Source organism: Typopeltis vanoorti, chromosome 20 (assembly GCF_054136105.1).
Source record: "Typopeltis vanoorti isolate ZY-2024b chromosome 20, IOZ_Tvanoo_1.0, whole genome shotgun sequence".
NCBI classification, from domain to species: Eukaryota; Metazoa; Arthropoda; class Arachnida; order Uropygi; family Thelyphonidae; genus Typopeltis; species Typopeltis vanoorti.
In genome coordinates, this window is record NC_143568.1 from 7867552 (window position 1) to 7887350 (window position 19799).

Here is a 19799-nt window from a genome sequence, read left to right on the forward strand (position 1 = left end):
TATACACACACAAATATATATATATATATAAGGGAAGTATATTCTGGGTGTACTAGTGTGGTGCATACCCACAAAATAGCAATATCACCACTATTATATTTTTTCATTTATGAGGGTACTGTGAAAAGTTCTCGACCATAGATGGCAACACTTATCAGGAAGAGATTTTGTTTTCCAAGTTTGTACATCTGTCATAAACATCCATGTGAAATTGCAAGTTATTCTATCAAGTAGTTTGTTTTATACAGCTGACTGAAGCAAAAATGTTGTCTGTATCTCTTGAAATGGATAAAATTGAGTATCATGCGGTTATAAAATTCTTTGTAAAAGAAGGTTTAATGCCAAAAGAAATTCATTCAAAGTTCATAAATGTTTATGGCAACTCTTCTCTTTTGTTTTCGACAATTAAGAAATGGTCTACCAAGTTTAAATGTGATGGTACCAGCCTTGAAGATGATCCATATAAGGAAGTCCAAAAAAGTGTAACAACACCAGAAATCATTGATCAAGTGCAAGATATAGTACTGGATGACTGGCAAGTCAAAGTGAGTGAAATTGCTGAGATTACAGGCATTTCAAAAGAACGTGTAGGATATATTTTGCATGAAGAATTGCATATGAAAAAACATTTGCATAAGCGTTTTAACAAGAATAAAACTGATTTTGTGCATCAATTTATTACTATGGATGAGACTTGGATTCACCATTACACACCAGAATCCAAACAGCAGTCAAAACAGTAGACAGAAGCTGGTTGTTCAGCATTAAAGTAGACAAAGTCGGTTCCATCAGCATGAAAGTTCATGGCATCAGTCTTTTGGGATGCTAAAGAGCATTTTGTTTATTAATTATCTTCAAAGGGTAAAACAATAACCGGGGGATATTTTTCCAATCTTTTAACCAGAAAAGACGAAAAAATTCGTGAGAAAAGACCCAGTTTGCAGAAGAAAAAAATCATCTTTCATCAGGACATGCTCCTTCCCACAAAGGTGTTTTGACAAAGGGAAATTTACGGGATCTCCACTCTGACTTGTTGGATCATCCACCCTATTCCCCAGGTTTGGCTTCCTTTGACTTCTATCTCTTCCCAAAACTAAAACTCTTCCTCACTAGTCAGAGTTTTTCTTTGAATCAAGAGGTGATTGCAGATGTAGAAGGGTATTTTGTTGATCTTACTGGGAACCACTACAGGGATGGGATAATGGCGCTGGGGCATCGCTGGAATAAATGTATTAGTCTTAAGGAAGATTATGTTGAAAAATAAAAAGAATTTTGAAATTATAAATTTGTTTTTTCATTGTTAGGTGAAGAACCTTTCAGACTACCCTCATATTCCATTTAAAAAAACTCCCCTAATTCATTCCTGGCTTCGTATTATTCCTAAAATTAAACACAATATACTAATGCTTCAGGGGTGCTTAAGGGTCAAAGCTATATATCACAGCAGAATGGGGAACTGGACAATGAGACTTATTTGTGCCTATTGTCCCACAGAAGTTCTACTAAGGTAGAAGTGGAGGAATTTTTAGAATTTTTAAAAGATGGAGACCTCCACATAGCCTTTAAAGGAATGCTGAGAACTGACCAGGGCTACTGACCTAATGCCCAATCCTCACCTCCTTGTGGTGCACCCTGTTAGGTATCCACTTGGATACTGAATGAACAAGGATGGGCTGGCAAATTTGGATTTATCCAACTAAATTATATTCTTACTGGCTTAAACCAAAACATAAAATGATGGTACAACATGGCAGAATTCATGTCAGCTGGGGCGTCGCCCAGCTGTTTTTGCCAGGGAACCAGGACAAACAGTGAAAAGCCAGTTACTGGAACATATCTTAAAACACACCCCTACTCAACATCACCAAAGTTCGAGATCAGTACTATCAACATAAGAAAACCCCTTGAGGATACACAGCAGGAATTTGATGATGATGATGATAATACTAATGCTTCACGAAGAGCACACTTATCAATGCATAAACATTGCATCACATTTGCATTAATAGCCGATATGCTCACAAATATGAACATCTTTGAGCCCTTTGAACAGATGTACAGATGCCGCAGGGGGTCAAATTCTTAGCATTCCAGTGGTTTCAAACCACCCAGAAGGCGAGGCAGGGTGTGAGCTGAGACAATATCATCCAGAAATCAGTTGATGTGATTGGTTATTCTTTCAACAAGTTCAATTGAACATTGTCACTGATATAGAAAAGTTTTAATATATAATTTGCAATAAATAATTTATAAATTTTTTGCCCATATTTACAATGAGAAAAAGTGTTTGATGATTTACTGAATATCCCATATTTTGATAGAGCTTTTGAAGATTATGTGATTGTAATCAAAGGAGGTAAGCCTCTTCCAAATATTACACCTTTGAGTGATTTAATTATAGCAATCAAATATAGCATTCTCCTTTGTTATTGTTTTCTAATATATCTTAAAACAAACACATTGTTCCACACTCTATGAAGATAAATTTGGTTAAAATTAATTGATAAATTAAAGTATTCAAAGTTATCATACAATTCATTGCATTAGACATTCATCAATTAAGAGGAGTATTGATGTGCAATTCACTCTTTCATATATTGATAAAAATGCAATAAATGAGGTCAAATTGGCATGAATTTTGTAGTGCAGGTTGCATAAACCTGCGACAGCACACCCAACTGAAATGGGCATGAGACAGCACTGATATATATATATAATTTTTTTTTTCATAGTTTATGTTTTCACGGCTATTGGACATGTTTTAAAAAATATCTTATGTGACTAAATTATATATCCAAATGATAAAATAGAAAATAACTAATTTATTTCTAAAGGCATTACTAGTTTCCTCTTTCTAAAAGACTTAATCAAGTGCATTACACATAAGTTGAAAAATCATAGATACATAAAAAATGTTAGCTGAGTACAGAGGCAGCTCGTGCATAGGCACTGTGGAACTGCAGCACCCCAATTTTTCTCAATATATAAATATATTTATTTATATTTGCTTGTAATATTTAATTTTATCATCAACAATCCTATACAATTCTCTTATTTTGTATAAAAAATAATAAAAATCCATCTTGTAGCACTTAGGAGGGTGAAGGACGCTAGCAGCACTGTGTTTACCACAGTGTCATATTGCTACGTGCGCAAGCATATGCACGTCATAGTGAGATGCGAGCTATTAGCGTAATGCGGCACTGTCCGTCACGCAGTTCCATTATTGTTTATATGCAGTTTGCGCCAGTAGTAGAGTGTTCGTAATGCTTATCATGTTTACTCTGTCTCTTTAAATATTTGGACATTACAATTAAAGGATTTAATTGTAATGTCCAAAAATTGTAAATCCATTCCTTTAATTACAATTAAAGGAATGGATTTTATTTTTAAGTACAGTCATCCCTCGACTTACATCAGTTCGAGTTATGTCCTTTCAAAGATATGTCCATGATCCCATAAGGGAATAAATAACATTTTCCATTATACTTTCGAACAAGACGCAAGTGAGCATAAGGTAAAGCACGCACAATGGCAACAGCGCTTTCAACGGCAACCTCTGCCCTCGACAGTCGGCAGGTGTCTTTAACAGTTCCTTTGTTGATTTTTAACTGCTTGAGAAATGGGTTATTTGTGTATTTATCATTAAATATTTTGCAATGTTTTGTGCAAAATGGCCCCTATATGCGCAATCAAAAAACCTAATGAAGAATCACAAAAAAAGAGGCAAGCAATTGATCTTGAAATGAAGTTGCAAGTTATAAAGCAACATGATGCTGGTAAGCTCGTCATTGTGATTGCACATGACTTTGGATGGTCTCATTCTACAGTAACGACCATTTTGAAAAATAAGGATAAAATCTTAGAGGCTGTGAAAGAATGTTTCCATTAAATCAACAATGGTGACGAAGCAACGACAAGCTCCTATCGGTGATAAGGAAAAGCTACTTGCATCATGGATAGAGGACCTGAACCAAAACCGCATACCCCCCCTTAGCACTATGACCATAACCCCTAAAGCACTAAGTCTCTTCAACATGTTGAAGAAGAAAGCAGAACCCAATTATGATTACGAATTCAACGCTTCTTCCGGTTGGTTCATGAGATTCAAGCAGCATTTTGCACTGCCTAATGTGAAAATGTATGGGAATCTGCAAGTGCTGAGAAGACTGCCAAGGAGTTTGTGGAAAAATTGGATAAAATTATTACGGAGGAAAATTATTTGCCACAGCAAATATTTAATATGGATGAGATGTCCTTGTTTCGGAAAAAAATGCCCGAGCGGACATTCATCCACAAAAAGCTAAAATCTATACCTAGTTTTAAAGTTCTTAATTCCCATATTATGATTTTGTTATGGGTAATGTGGTTGAATATAAACTGAAATCATTTGCAATATGGCACAGTGAGAATCCACGAATCTTCAAAAACATTAGCAAGCATACTCCCAGTTCATTATCAAAGCAATAAGAAGTTGTGGATTCAAAAATTATTTGAGGATGCCTTAATCAACTGTTAGGAGAGTGAAATAAAAAGCTACTGTGTGGAAGAAAATGCAGAATTTAAAATTTTATTAATTCTAGATAATGCTCCAGGTCATCAGTCTTATAGCGGTGATCATCACCAAGTTCAAGGTAATGTTTCTCGCTCCAAACACTACTTCATTAATCCAACCGATGGATCAGGAGTTCTTTCAGTGTTTAAGGCTTATTATCTATGGAGAACTTTTTCACGAGCCATTTCTGCTACTGAAGGAAATGACCAGACTAAGAAATTCTGGAAAACATTCAATATTTATTCATGCTATTAAAAATATTGCTGTGGCAAGGGACAAAATGACTTCTCAATGTATGAGTGGCATAGTGTAAAAGACATGAAAAAGGTTTGTGCATGATTTTGGAAGTTTGTAATAGTGGGCCTAGCAAACAATCTGAATCTCGAAGTGAATGATGATGACATAACTCAACTCATAGAAAGTTCCCCCTGAAGAGTTGACCAATGAAGAATTGGTCAAACTGGAGGCACAACTGTTGCAGAAGGAAAAACGAGAACAGGAAGAGGGAAAAGAGAAACAGGAAAAGGTAGTTAACCAATCCTTTCTTTTAGGGTTACACAGTGATCAGCATTCATTTTAAAAATTTTATGGAATTTACAACCGTGTTAAAAAAACTTTTTTTAATTATCCCAGAGTTTCGATCTTCACATCAAGATCATCATCTGGAGCATACATAAATATACAGGACAGGCTATTACATCATTAACTGTAAGCTAGAGAAACAATGATTTGATCACATGTTATTCTACTGGCATGACCTCTGGTGGGAAAAAATAAACAAATAAAATAAAATAAAATAAGATAAAATAAAATAAAATAAAAAATAAATTTTTACATCAAGCTAAATTCTATTTTCACAATGACAGGAATAAACATTCTTTTAGATGGTTTTCTTTCAGAAACAACTGGTGTCCTATTTTTAGTATTAATAGCAACCACCCCAATCTGAACAACAATGATGGTTTAAAAATCCCAAACATATGGAAGGTATATTCGACCTTCCTCACCAAGAACAACTATAAACAGGACTGTAGAAAATCCAGTATTGTAAATCAAAAATAAGAATTGTAATACTAAAAATAGGACACCAATTGTTTCTGAACGAAAACCATCTAAAAGAATGTTTATTCCTATCATTGTAAAGATAGAATTTAGCTTGATGTAAAAATTTATTTTTTATTTTATTTTATTTTATCGTATTTTATTTTATTTTATTTTTTTCCACCAGAGGTCATGCTGTGATCAAATCATTGTTTCTCTAGCTTACAGTTAATGATATAACTCAGCTTGTCCTGTATATTTATGTACGCTCCAGATGATGATCTTGATGTGAAGATTGAAACGTCGGGATAATTAAAAAAATTTTTTTTAACGAGGTAAACAATTTACAGTGAAGGATCTTGCAGAAATGTTCTTTGCAGTTAGCGATGTTCTCAAACTGGCTGAAGACATGGATCCCAATGTTGAAAGTTATTTAATAATAGAAATAAAAGTGCACGATGCGTTTGCTTGCTATGAACAAATTTATGATGAAAAGAAGAAGAGGAATAGTACAGTTTTATAATAAGGTTTAAAAATGAAAATGACAGTATACTTATTATGGTTAAGTCCCTAACCTCTATAACTCTGTTGATTTAATGTATCGACTTACGTCCTGTCGGATGGAACGGAACCCAGAAGTAAATCGAGGGATGACTGTAATTTTGAATTATATTAAACTGTATAATTTTATCAATAATAAATAATATTTTTTCATGAAACAAAACAAGAAGAATATATTTTATTTTTAAGTAATTTTGAATTATACCAAACTGTATAATTTTATCGATAATAAACAATATTTTTACATGTTTAATTTTTTTAAAAATTTTTACCATAATTTTGATATTTTATCCAAACACGTATACACACTGTACTTACAGTGTATATGTATATTTCGAAAGTTGCAGCACCCATGATTTTAAGCCATGAGTCACCACTGCTTGAGTATACCTACCATAGTTTTAAAATATTATATATACATAAATACGAGAGTGGTCTGAAAAGTTCTCGGCCTAGCAATGAAAAAATGAATTTATAATTTTTAAATTATTTTTATTTTTCAACATAACCTCCTTTAAGACTAATATATTTATTCCAGTGATGCTCCAGCACCATTATCCCATCCCTGTAGTGGTTCTCAGTAAGATCTGCAAAATACCCCTCTACAGCTGCAATCACCTCATGATTCAAAGAAAAACACTGATCAGCGAGGAAGAGTTTTAGTTTTGGGAAGAGATAAGTCAGAGGGAGCCAAATCTGGGGAATAGGGTGGATGTTTCAACAATTCATAGTGTAGATCCCTTAATTTTCCCATTGCCAAAATACTTTTGTGGGCAGGTGCATTGTCCTGATGAAAAATGATTTTATTATTATTATTATTATTGTTATTATTATTATGATTTAACACCTCCAGGGAGTCCAAAGACTCATCGAGGGAGAGTGTGCCAACAGCATCGAATGCCTGTTCTCCTTCCAACTACTAACTGCACTCAAACTTACTTAACTGAGCCATTAATAGCAGAGGCTCTACCAATCGACCAACTTATATTCTGTAAACCGGGTCTTTTTTCACAAATTTTTTCATCTAGTCTGGTTAAAAGATCGGAATAATATTCCCTGGTTATTGTTTCACCATTTTCAAGACAATTAATAAACACCCAAAACACCATGTCATGACCTTTCCTGCTGATGGAACCAACTTTGTCTTCTTTGGTGCTGAACAACTGGCTTCTGTCTACTGTTTTGACTGCTGTTTGGATTCTGGCATAATGGTGAATCCAAGTCTCATCCATATTAATAAATCGATGCACAAAATTAGTTTTATTCTTGTTAAAATGCTCCAAGCACTGTTCAGAGATTTCCATGCAAGTGCGTTTGTTGATCTGCTGTGAACAGATCAAAAAAAGCTTTGCACCCATCTTGTGCAAAGCTTTTTCATATGCAATTCTTCATGCAAACTATATCCTCCATGTTCTTTTGAAATGCCTATAGTGTCAGTAATTTCATGCACTTTGACTCGCCACTCATCCAGTATACCATATCGTGCATTTGATCAATGATTTCTGGTGTCATTACACTTTCTGGACATCCTTCACGTGGATCATCTTCAAGAATGGTACGTTTATTTATTTTATTTAGTGTATGTTTCACACATGAAAAGTTACATTACATTAATCCTTAATATATATGGACATAGTAATAGACATGTGTACAATAATAAGACATAATACAGTCATAAAAGAGACACTCAAGAATCACGAACAGGCTACAACTGAATGTCTAGGTTGATTATCCAGTCGACTGCACTTCGTGTAGCATGGATGAAGTCTGACAGGTTTCCACTGTATGCACATTGGACACATTCTGCTGTAATATGATTAATTGTCTGGTAGGGTGATCCACAGTTGCACCTGAGTGAGGCAATCATGCCCCATTTGTAAAGGTGGTCTGCACATCTGCCATGGTTGGTGTGGATTCGGTTAAGGGCAGACCAAGTTTTCCGAGGTAGGTCAAAACCCAAAGGTATCTGTGTTGGATCCACTAAAGGATGGTACAGCCACGTTTAAACTCAGCAGCCCATTTCTTAATTGTCTAAAATGAAGAAGAAGAGTGCCCATAAACGTTTATGAACTTCGAAAGGATTTCTTTTGGCATTAAACCTTCTTTTATAAAGAATTTACAACTGCATGATACTCAATTTTATTCATTTCAAGGGATACAGACAACACTTTTGCTTTAGACAGCTGTATAAAACAAACTGCTTGATAGAATGACTTGTATTTTCACATGGATGCTTATGACAGATGTACAAACTTAGAAAAAAAAAATCTCTTGCTGATAGTGTTGCCATCTAGTCGAGGGTGAGAACTTTTCAGACCATCCTCGTATAATATAATATAATATAACAAGGCTTGCAATCATTTTTCTTTTTTTTAACCCCCCATCCCTATGCTTTTACTCTCATCTATATTTCATTTCAGACTAGTTTTGTCTTCCTTTCTTTCCAGAACTTCATTACCACTTCTTCATACTTAACAGTTACTCTGAGTTTATTCCCATATGATATCATGATTTTAATTCACATGTTCTCACTAAACAACTCGATAGTAAGTATTATGGATGCATGATATTGATACATATACTTCTCAGCCTATCTGAAGGCTGGAAGAAGAAATGAAGTAGACACTGTAGTTACAGTTTGTAGACATTCTGTCATATATTTGGTAGAAAATCAAGTATCGTGAAGTATCACTAGACTAACTTAAGAAACAGTGCAGTGTCATTTTATATTTCTGTAAACAACTTTTGGGATTGCTTAATCATTGCACATGGCCTGTAAGTTATGCAAAGATCCAAATGGATCTTCCTGACCCAATCTTCAATTCTTACCTTCACATGATGTAACTTGTTAGAAGATATCCACTTGGATAATGGAATTGGCTAGCAATTTGGCACTTAAATTACCATTACATAAGCATTGTAATGGTACAACTTAATTCAGCATCGTGCTGTCTGGGGTTCACCCAAATATATGAGGAATAAAGAACAAGGAGCAAACTAGCTTAGCTGATTCAGTGGATAATGTTTCCATTCTCTCTCCAACCAACATGATGTAACTTTAAATCCTATTGGGATTATGAATGTTTGTGGATGTCATTAGGTGGGAGATGAATTCATTCCTCAGCACGAGACTACCCTGCTGCTTACTGAAGGCTGGAAAGGAATTGAAAAAAAAAAGTTCTGTTTAGTCTCTAGAATAGGTTTTCTGATTATAAACACTTAATCCACGCATGGTACTACTAAGAGCATAGTACATGTTTACAGCCTTTTGTGGGTCAGAGTCACATAACACAAACAGATAAAGAAAGTGGAACTGGATTTTCCTTGGTTAAAAATAAAGTCTCGTTACAACCTCCATAGTTGCTCATGAATCATAGACAATTACTCATACACCTTCTGTGCTATGTCAGCCACTAAGAATAAAGTTCTAATTCTTACTATACTCTTATTTTTGTGAAACTGACTGTTCTTTTGGCAGAGGATGCACTTCATTCCTCAGCACAAGACTACACTGCTGAGGAATATTAGCTAATAAAGATTAGTGAACACCAAGATTACATTTAATATGGTGAACTGCACAAATCCACTCCTGACTCAACTTTGTCATATGTTCAGCATGACAAAGCTGATGCTGAACATATGAACCTTTGAAACGACATCAAGCTCATCCAGAGAAGCAATTTTATACCCAAAAATCTATTTATAAACCTGTTACTCTGTCAGAAATTGAATCAGAACAATGACTTATCAATGCAAAAAAAAAAATATGGAAATATTTTGACTAAGAACAAAGAACACATCAGATTGGATATCAGGAGGTTGTTGAGACAGATGAAAGATAATAGTGTGATAGGAAAGGTAGTAAGTGTGTTACACAAGTACGACAGTGGTGAGATGAGGCGGAGAGCAATAATTATAAATAATATGTTAGTGGAAATGTATGAGGAGAAAGGAGTGCAATTTGTTAATGTGTGCAATGAATTTGAAGGATGAAGTGAACTGTATAAGAGTGATGGACTGCATTTGAATGAGTTTGGTGTGAGTCACTTGGAGAGACTGCTGATGGGAGGTAGAGAAGTGAGTGCAGAGAATGATTCTGATCAAGAGGGAAGAGATGTGGAAGAATGGGAGAGTAAGACAGGAGAGATTGAAGAGGTGGTTATGAATGAAGAAGTGATTGGCATCAGTAGAGAGAATGAGAGAACAGATGTGCAAAACAGACAGGGAAATGTGGAGGCTCAGGTTGCATAAGAGAACACAGCATGAGAAAGGTTGATGCTCCAAGAGCATTTGAATGTGTGTATAGACAAAATAAAAGGGAAAGGGATGACCTGGGATCAAGGGAAAATATTTGGATTTGAAGAAGGTTCTAAGATGAATAAGGAGAAAAAGAAATGGCACAAGTTAAGCATGGAGAAGCCACAGCAAATAAATGGTATTATTGGAACTAGCTATAGATCCAGGAATGAGCTGTTATGTTTCTATGCAAATACTAGAATTGTAAGAAACAAGGCAAATGAATTGAGGCACTAATTGAGTCTGTACACCCAAGAATTGTTGGAATTAGTAGACATGGTTGGATGAGGATGATATCCTGACATGAATAAAGATGGAAGGGTATGATGTGTTTTGTGAGGACAGAAAGGGTAAAAAGGGGAGGAGGAGTGCTATTGATGATTAAGAAAAAGTTGTTTCCATACAAGGTAGAGATGCAAGAGGGAAATAATGCCAGTAGATAGAATAAACAGAATAATAGAATAAAATACTTAGTCAGATGTTGTTGTAGACCTGGTAATGTGGATGGTAGTGATCATGAAATGCATACTTAAATTAGCCAAGCAAATAAGAAAAGGGTAATCATTATGAGCAATTTTAATCATGGCAATATAGACAGGGATGATGAAATAGCAACTGAAAGTAAAGAAAATGAGTTTCTCAAGTTTTTCAACAACTACCTCAGGCAGTATGTAACAGAGGGCACACTTGAGTGTCTTGTATTTGATCATCTCCTTAGAGGATGTAATTATAAATGAGGTGTAAAATCACCCTCCAGTTGGTGAGAGTGACTATTAAGTGATTATGGGGTGGTTGCTAGCAGTGTGAAGGCCTCTGTGAGAAAAGAATTTATGTGGAACTACAAGGCTGATAATGAAGAGCTCAGAAGACGACTTGCAGATATAGCATGGAAAGAGGAGTTAGCTAGAAAGCAGATCAATGCAGCTTGATATTCAAGAACTGTCTAGTAGAAGCAATGTCTAAATGTATTCCAAGGTTCAGAAGGTTAAATAAGGTAGGTGTGAAATGGATGATTAAGCATATGATATAGAGGAAAAAGGCATTATGGAGGAAGAATAAGAGGAGTGGTAATAATCAATTCCATTAGAATTTGATTGAACAGGCATGGAAAGTGACTTGATTGGTAAGGGTTGCAAAAGTGAAGTATGAGCAGTAGTTAGCTAATGAAGCCAAAAAGAATCCTAGGGAGTTCTTTCGATATGTAGCAAGCAAAAAAAAGAATGATCATGGAAAGATGACACTGACTGGAGAAAATGGTATAAGGACAACTATTGCAGAAGATATGGTGAAGATACTTAGTGAGCAGTTCATAAAAGTCTTTCATTCTGATGGATGTGACATCATGGAGAGTTTGAGAGCTGTTGATGATGAGGAGAGACTGATTATAAGTGAGAAAGAGGTATATGAGGAATTGAGCAAACTTGATGTTAATGAGGCTGTCGGACTTGATAATATATCACCATGTATTTTGAAGGAATGTGCCAGGGAGTTGGCATCTGCCTTGAGATATTTTTTAATATGAGTCTTGCACTGAGTCAAGTTCCAAAGGAGTGGAAGGATGGCAAGATTGTGCCACTTCATAAGGGAGACGATAGAACTCACGCATCAAATTATAGGCTTATCTGTGTGTCAAATGTTATGGCTAAAGTGTGGAAGAGGTTGCTGAAAACCAGGATCCTAAATTGGGTAGATAACAGTGGTATTACTTTGATAGACAGCATGGATTTGCTAAAGGGGAGGTCATCTTTTAGTAATCTACTTACTTATTACAATAAGGTAATAACAGTGTCATTGGACAAAGGAGATGAATACACAGTAGTATATGTGGATTTTGCAATGCCATTTGATAGATTACCGCATGATAAGTTAATAGTCAAACTACATCAGATGGGATTGAATATTAGACTAGTGCATTGGATTGTAGATTGGCTATCTGATAGATATCAGCAAGTTGTACTGTATATGGAGGGAACAATATCCCAAAAGAGGAAAGCAATAGTGGTGTGCCTCAGGGGTCTGTTTTATGGCCACTGCTGTTGAACCTGCATGTTAATAATATTGGGGAAAATTTGAATGTGGATATTCAGCTGTTTGCAGATGACGCAAAGTTGGGATGAACTATGAGGAGTAGTGTAGACATTGTGGCCTTACAAGAAGACTTGAACAGACTGAGTGAATGGGCAGCGTGTGGGGATACTAGTTGAATGTTGCAAAATGTAAGGTTTTAATGTTAGGAAAACAAAGATGGGATGTAGAATTTATGCATAGTGGGAATATATTGTTGGAGGTGCAGGAAATAAGAGATCTTGGGGTGATAGTGGATAAGGATCAAAAATTTAGAGGACACATTGCCCAAATTGTGAAGACAACACAATGAAGGAATTCTGGGAACGATGCAGAGGACACTGACTGTAGAAATAAAGAGATTCTTGTTCCATTGTATAAGGCTCTGATTAGGCTACACATGGAGTACTCTGCACAGATTTGGTCACCTGGTTTTCAAAAGAAGAAGGAGATGTTGGAAAGGGCCAATTGACTAAGGTAGTTTCTGATCTTTGGAATGTCATATATGAGGAAAGGTTGAGAAGATGCAATTTACAGAGTCTAGTGGATAGCAGGAACAGGGTATGATATGATAGAGACCTACAAGTTAGTAAGGGGTTGTTATAGGATCAATGTTGAAGAGGTTTTACAGAAAACAGTGGAAGATTAGGGGAAAACCAGAGGACATCTCTGACATCTCTGGAAGCTATATAAGGAGGGTGTGAGCAGGGGAGTGAGGAGCAGGTTTTTTGCATGCAGATTTGTGAATGATTGGAATGTCCTGCCTGAGAGGGTGGTATCTGCGGAGAATTTGAATATATTTAAGGTGTGATATGATGAGCCGTGTGTATCATGACCTTCTAGATGAGTATTTGACTCTATGGGGTCTTAGGATAATAATAATAATTCTGATTTTAAACAACATATTAACATTATTTTTTAATTAACAAGTATTATTACATTTTATACATAGTCTTGTCAGTTTAGTCCAAATGAAAAGATTTTGACAATCTTTAGCATGCAGTACCTGTCTTGAACAGTTAGTTGATTGTTGTACCATGTTAACTTGTTCCAAACTAATATGTTACCTGACTAAATTGACCAACTGTTGTAATAAATTTGGTATGAAAATCAGCAATAAAAAGAGAAAGACAATGAAAATAGGCAAACCATTCAAAGCATCGACTGTATCCTGAATGGTGAACCTATAGAAGAAGTGAAACATTTCAGCTATTTAGGCACAAGTTTTAGTGAAGATAGCAAATTAAATATGGAAATAGACAACAAAATTAGTAAAGCTGATACGATATGGTAGGAAGTCATCTGAATAAATTTATATGGAATAAGACAGAAATTAGTCAAAAGTAAGTTAGCTGTATACAACACAGTGTTCAAACCAATTTTAACTTTTGGATCTGAGAGCTGGGTTAGAAATAAAGCACTAGATCAAAGACTAGAGACCACAGACATGAGAGTTCTGAGAAAGATTAGTGGAGTCTGTATTAAAAATGAAGATATTACAAAAATACTTGCATTCAGTAATTTGTTGGCAGAGCTAATCTCAGATGGCATGATCACTTAAACAGAATGGGAGAGTAAAGATTAGCAAAACAAGTGTTCTTTGCCTTATTGATAGGAAAAAGACACAGATGAAGCCGAAGATGTAGGTGGACTGATACAGTAAAAAGTGCCTTAGAAGAACAGAGAACAGATTAATTTGGAGGGAAACTGTTGATCGGAAGTTAGCAATGGTGTAACTTTTTCCTGAAGTAATATCATTGTACGTGTGTAGAGGCTTAAGTGCTGTGAGGACATCATGTTGGAGGCTTAATGGATTTTTTACAACACTCAAAAAGAATTAAAATAGAATTTAATACTTCCTATATTTCGTCCTAGTCACTAGGACGAAATATAGGAAGTATTAAATTCTATTTTAATTCTTTTTGAGTGTTGTAAAAAATCCATTAAGCCTCCAACATAATATCATTGTATCCTGTACATTCTCTTTACATACCAAGAATTTGATGATGATGATGTGATGCTGATGAAGAGAAGGCCAAATAATATCAATACTCAAAAAAGACAATCTAAACAACTCAGAAAATTACAAAGGAATCACACTAATTCCTACCACTCCGAAAATTTATAACAGATTGCTTCCAAACAAAATTAAACCATATGTAATACCTCCTCTGTTCAAAAGCTGAGCAGGTTTTTTTGAAAAACAGAAGCACTGTTGAACACTATATTGCAAAGCTGCTAGAAGGAGATAGAGATAAAAAAAAAAAAAAACTCCTTTAATCAAACTTCATAGATTTCTCAAAAGCATTTGATTGAATCAATAGATAAAGGATATTCAAAATTCTCAGTTATTATGGCATAGCATAATCTTGAATATACACAAAGCAACAGTAGAACTGTACCAGAATTACCATGCAAAAGAAATATTTTATGGAGAGATGACTGAGAGCTTTCCTATTTCCACTAGAGTTTTTTTCAAGGAGACTCTTTGTATTCTACCTTTTTATTATTATACATTGCCAAGAGTGAATGGGCTGTGGTACAAAAGCATGAATGGAGAGAGAGAGAAAATTTGTTGAAAATGTCTTGTGTGCCAGTGAAAGAAATGCGAGTCATGCAGAAAGTGGGAAAATGAACTGAAGAATATTAATGATGTAAGGAAAGATAGTGAATGTGAGCTTGATAATGCAAAAGTGGTGAATGATAATGGTAGGAATGAGAGCATGAAAGAAGTGGCTGATGGAGTGATGGTAAGGAGTGAAATATTGTATTTTTGTTGCATCCTTCATAGGACAAAATGGGAACTAGAGTGAATGGAGAAATGAGTGTCATATAGTAGGAGGGAGAATAAAAGAAAATGTGAATTCAGAAAGTGAGAAACTGCAAATCTCCATACTGTATTGTATGAAGATTCAATGATAAGAGGTATACTTCATGAGAAAAAGAATGTTTACAGGTGAGGAAAGAAAGTGAGGAAAGAATGTTTACCAGGTGCAAAAATTAGAGATGTTAGTGATGCTGTCAGTTTGCAGAATGGAGAAGTGAAAGAGATGATTGCTATGGCAGGAAGAAATTATTTGAAAGGAGAGAAATATGCAATGAGAGACAATATGAAAGAGTTGTAGCAAGAAGCAAAAATTAAGAGTAAGGAAGTAAAAACGGTGAGTCTGCTGCCTCGGTATGATAGGACAGAGTTGAGAAGGAGGACCATGACTGCTAATGAGCCCATGATGTGCAGGAGGAATGGTGTGCAGTTTATTGATGTATGGACTGAATTTGATGGAAGAGAGGACTTATATATTCCTGATGGACTACATCAGATTATGGAGTTAGATGGTTTGGAATGGTTTTATAAATGATTTTGGAGTTAGATATTTGCAAAAAGTATTGTTTAGTGAGAGTTTGGAAGTGCAAAACCAGGCAAACTAGAGATATTATAAAGGATGCAATTAAACATGTGTCTGGCCACCCGTGATAAATAAGCATGCATATGGAAATGAATTTTATTATAGGTATTATTTCTGGAAAAATTTCCATGTTATTCCGTGCTGGCCTGGTTGGCTGAGTGGTTAGCTTATTCGCTCTCCAGCCAAAAGGCTGTGGGTTCGAATCCCGCTGTGGCCATGGATGTTTGTAATTGTCTGAAAATACTAGTAGTGGTGGTCAGCAGTAGATGGTGTTGGGGTAGATGATGAATGTAGTTGGTGGATTGAGTGGTGGAGAGGAGAGATGTGGAGCAGGTGCCCTTCCTCGATGAGTCTTAAGACTCCCTGGAGGTGTTATGTTTCGTTTTTTTATTTTTTTTATTAATTTCTGAAATATTTACACAATTACAATAATCATCTTTAGTGACATTCCAATTTGTAATTTTTACAAAATTCAGCACTAAGTTCTGCATATGTGATTCATTTTCTACATTGTATTTAAATTAAAATTTTGATAATAATACTTTTTTGCATCTATATTTACAACACGTGTTCTTCTAATATTAACAACGAAGATTACATGGAATTTTTGAATAATGGATAATAATAATAATATGATAATGTCTCAGATACATACATATGATTATTACAGACATTTTTTTGCAAGTTTACACATTATGTATAAAATAACAATTTTCTATTTTCATCGTGCAGAGTATTTACATATTTACAATTAATACATATTATGCTTGATGCTCTGTACATTATACTGTACGCAGTTTAAGGCACATTATTTCTTTTCAATATTTTTTTCTTTGGATACAAATTCATATACTTTTTTTTTTATTTTTATATCTGTATCTTCATTATTATTATACACCGTACTGACTGTTTTATTACATAAGTTGCAGTCTTTGATTATGAGGATTACATGTGGATGAGTGAGGCAGATTAATCCCACCTACGTCGAAGCTTGGGTTAACTTTTATGAAGAGAATGGGATTAGCCTTCACTATTTATGTTGTTACTGTTTATGGATGAGATGGGTTTATGGGAACACATCACAAATCACCAGGATTGGATGCTGGTGATTTGTGATGTGTATATTAGTGTTAATGGTATATTAACTTTGTTGGTATATTTTCCAGAGTTTGTGTTTTAATGTTCTGTAGTTGTCTATGTGTTTAAATTACTTGGTAGGTTGTTGAGTAGCGTGGGTATCTGACGTGATCTCACCGAAGAACCATATGAGTTGTTGAAGGATGTAGGGATGTAAAAAGTTGTTGTGAGTCGTGTTATATGATATGTGTTTCCGTTGTTTCGATAGGTGATGTTGAAGTAATTCATTAGTAGTATGTAGTGTTTCAGATTTTTAATGCTCAGGATTCTGTGCGCCATGTGCTGGTTGGATATTGGCTGTTGTGCATAAGGTGTCCAAATTCACTGTTGACACAATTTTCCTATGTGATATTTCTAATTTTGTTAGGTGGCTGTTTGATGTGTTTGCATAGACTGTTATACTGTATCTGAGTCGAGATTTGCAGATACTGTGATATAGGAGTTTTTTTATGTTAGATGGAATAATGTCTTTTACTTGGAAGAGTTTTGCTGCGATGATGCGGAGTTTGTTATGGAGGTATTCTATATGTTTTGTCCATTTAAGGTGGCACTCTATGTAAAGACCAAGGTATTTTGTATTTATTACAGGTTTGATTTCTGGACGTTGGCAGGTTTTTTGATGTCAATGCAGCGGTATGTGTAACAGTGTATCGATAGTGGTGCGGGCCGCATGATTCTCGGGTTGTGTGTTATTAACATTTGTGTTTTGGTGCAGTTGATTACAATTGTGTTTTGGTAGAAGTATGTTGTGATTTCATTTAGGTCTTGTTGTGCTTTGGAGAGAGCCATGTTGATGTCTGTGTGGATTGCTAGTACTGCAGTCATCTGCATACAGAAATATTTGACTTCTTATAGCCAGGTTATGAACATTGTTAATGTATATGTTGAACAGAGTGGGTGATAATATGGTGCCTTGAGGGACACCATGTTTTATTTGTATATCTCGGCTGTGATGTGTACCTATTTTTGTTACTTATGTTCTGTTTGAGAGATAGTTCCTGAACCAGGTATGCAGTGTTCCTCTTATAACTATTGAGTATAGTTTGGTGAGTAGTATGTCATGTTCGAGTGTATCAAATGCTTTGGTTAAGTCAAGTAGTATAAGGAGGGTGTACTTGTTTTTGTCGAGAGCTTTGTTTATTGCATCGGTGATGTCTTCTAATAAAGTGATGGTGATTTTCTGAAAGCCGTATTGGTTTTGTGAGATGATGCTGTACTTCTGTAGATAGTTCTGTAGTCTGGTTTGTGTTATTTTTTCTAGAATTTTTGAAATTACTGGTAGGGTAGCTTTTGCTCTGTAGTTCTGAGTATCATTTCTTTTACCATAATTGTAAATTGACATAATTATTGCAGTTTTTAGTTGTTGTGGAATAATGTCAGAGTCGAATATTGTGTTCACGAGTTTCAAAAGTATTGGATTTATTTGTTCAAATATGTTAAAAGGTCTGTGAGTCTTATTTTGTCTATTCCTAGAGTGATCTTTAGTTTTAGCTGTAAGAGTGCTTCTTTCAGTTCCTGTTTTCTAACAGGTGGAAAATACACAATTCGCTGTTGACTTTGTATCGGTAGTTTTTTATTGATTGTTGGTAGATTGTCTTTTTTGAGTTGTGTGATATTGTTTGTGAATTCATAGTGGAATGAATCTGCTAGTTCCTCTTGGTTTGTATCCTGACCCAAACATTTTGCAATAAAATCTTGTGCTGAAGTTTTCTTTTTTCGAGTTACTAATTTGTTGAGTGTAGCCCATGTTTGCTTCATGATGTCATTATATTCCATGAATTTTTGGAAGTAGTGTCTTTTTGCCCTCCGAATTTTGCTGTTAGTTGATTTCTTGTGTTTTTGTATAATGTTTGTAAATGTGTGTTACTGGGTGACTTTTTTAGTTTTTTTCCATAGATTTTCTTTTACAGTAATACTATTTAGTATATCACCATTTGTCCATGGATTATTGTCTATTTGTTGCCTTGTTTGTGTAGGCTTTGTTGCTTTTTGGTGTATTTCTATGAACTTTAGTTGGAAATTCTCATATAAATACAGGATCATTTATTTTAAGTAGGCAATTCCAGTCTGTATTTTTTACAAGGTTGTCAACAATGCTCTTTAATATGATTGAGTTTTGTTGACTTTTGTGGTGGTGAGAGTGGGGGTGGGGCATAGGTAACATAATAAAATGAAGTTGAGACAAAGTAGTGATCAGCAATTTTGACGTTAATTACTGATGATGTATATGTATGGATGGGAGCACGTGTGTTGATATGATCAATGCATGATTGTGTTAGTGAATTGTTGAGTATTTCTTCTCTTGTTGGGGAGTTAATGGTAGGGTTTATGTTGTACTGACTTAGTATATCAAGGTATGTGTTAGTGGTTGAAGAAACGTGGTCAAGAGTATTTATATTAATGTCTCCTATTAGGATGAGCCTATGTGTTGTACGAGGTTCGATGCCTCTTAGCCATGCTTCTAACTCATGCAGAAAGCTGAGTGAATTATTGTCTGGGAGTCTGTATATTATTTTCATTATGTATTTGATACTATGCTTGTCACAATTTGTGATTTCCAAAATTAGTGTTTTTGCATGTTCGAAATGAGTTTGTTTTTCAGTTACATTGTATTTTTCTTTGATAAATGCAACAATACCACCTCCTCTTTTGTTTGGTCTACATAAGTTGCAGGTTTTCTAATTATTAATGTTGTATGCGTAAATTTCTGTGTCGTTTATTGCAACTTCAGTCAGTAT

At 35.0% G+C, this 19799-nt stretch overlaps 1 protein-coding gene across 7 annotated transcripts in view; it reads right to left on the bottom strand.

Moving 5' to 3' along the window:
- The window catches only part of axo (axotactin), a 927649-nt gene that overhangs the window by 200892 nt on the left and 706958 nt on the right, over positions 1-19799 (bottom strand). The gene's annotated exons all lie outside the window — the stretch shown is intronic.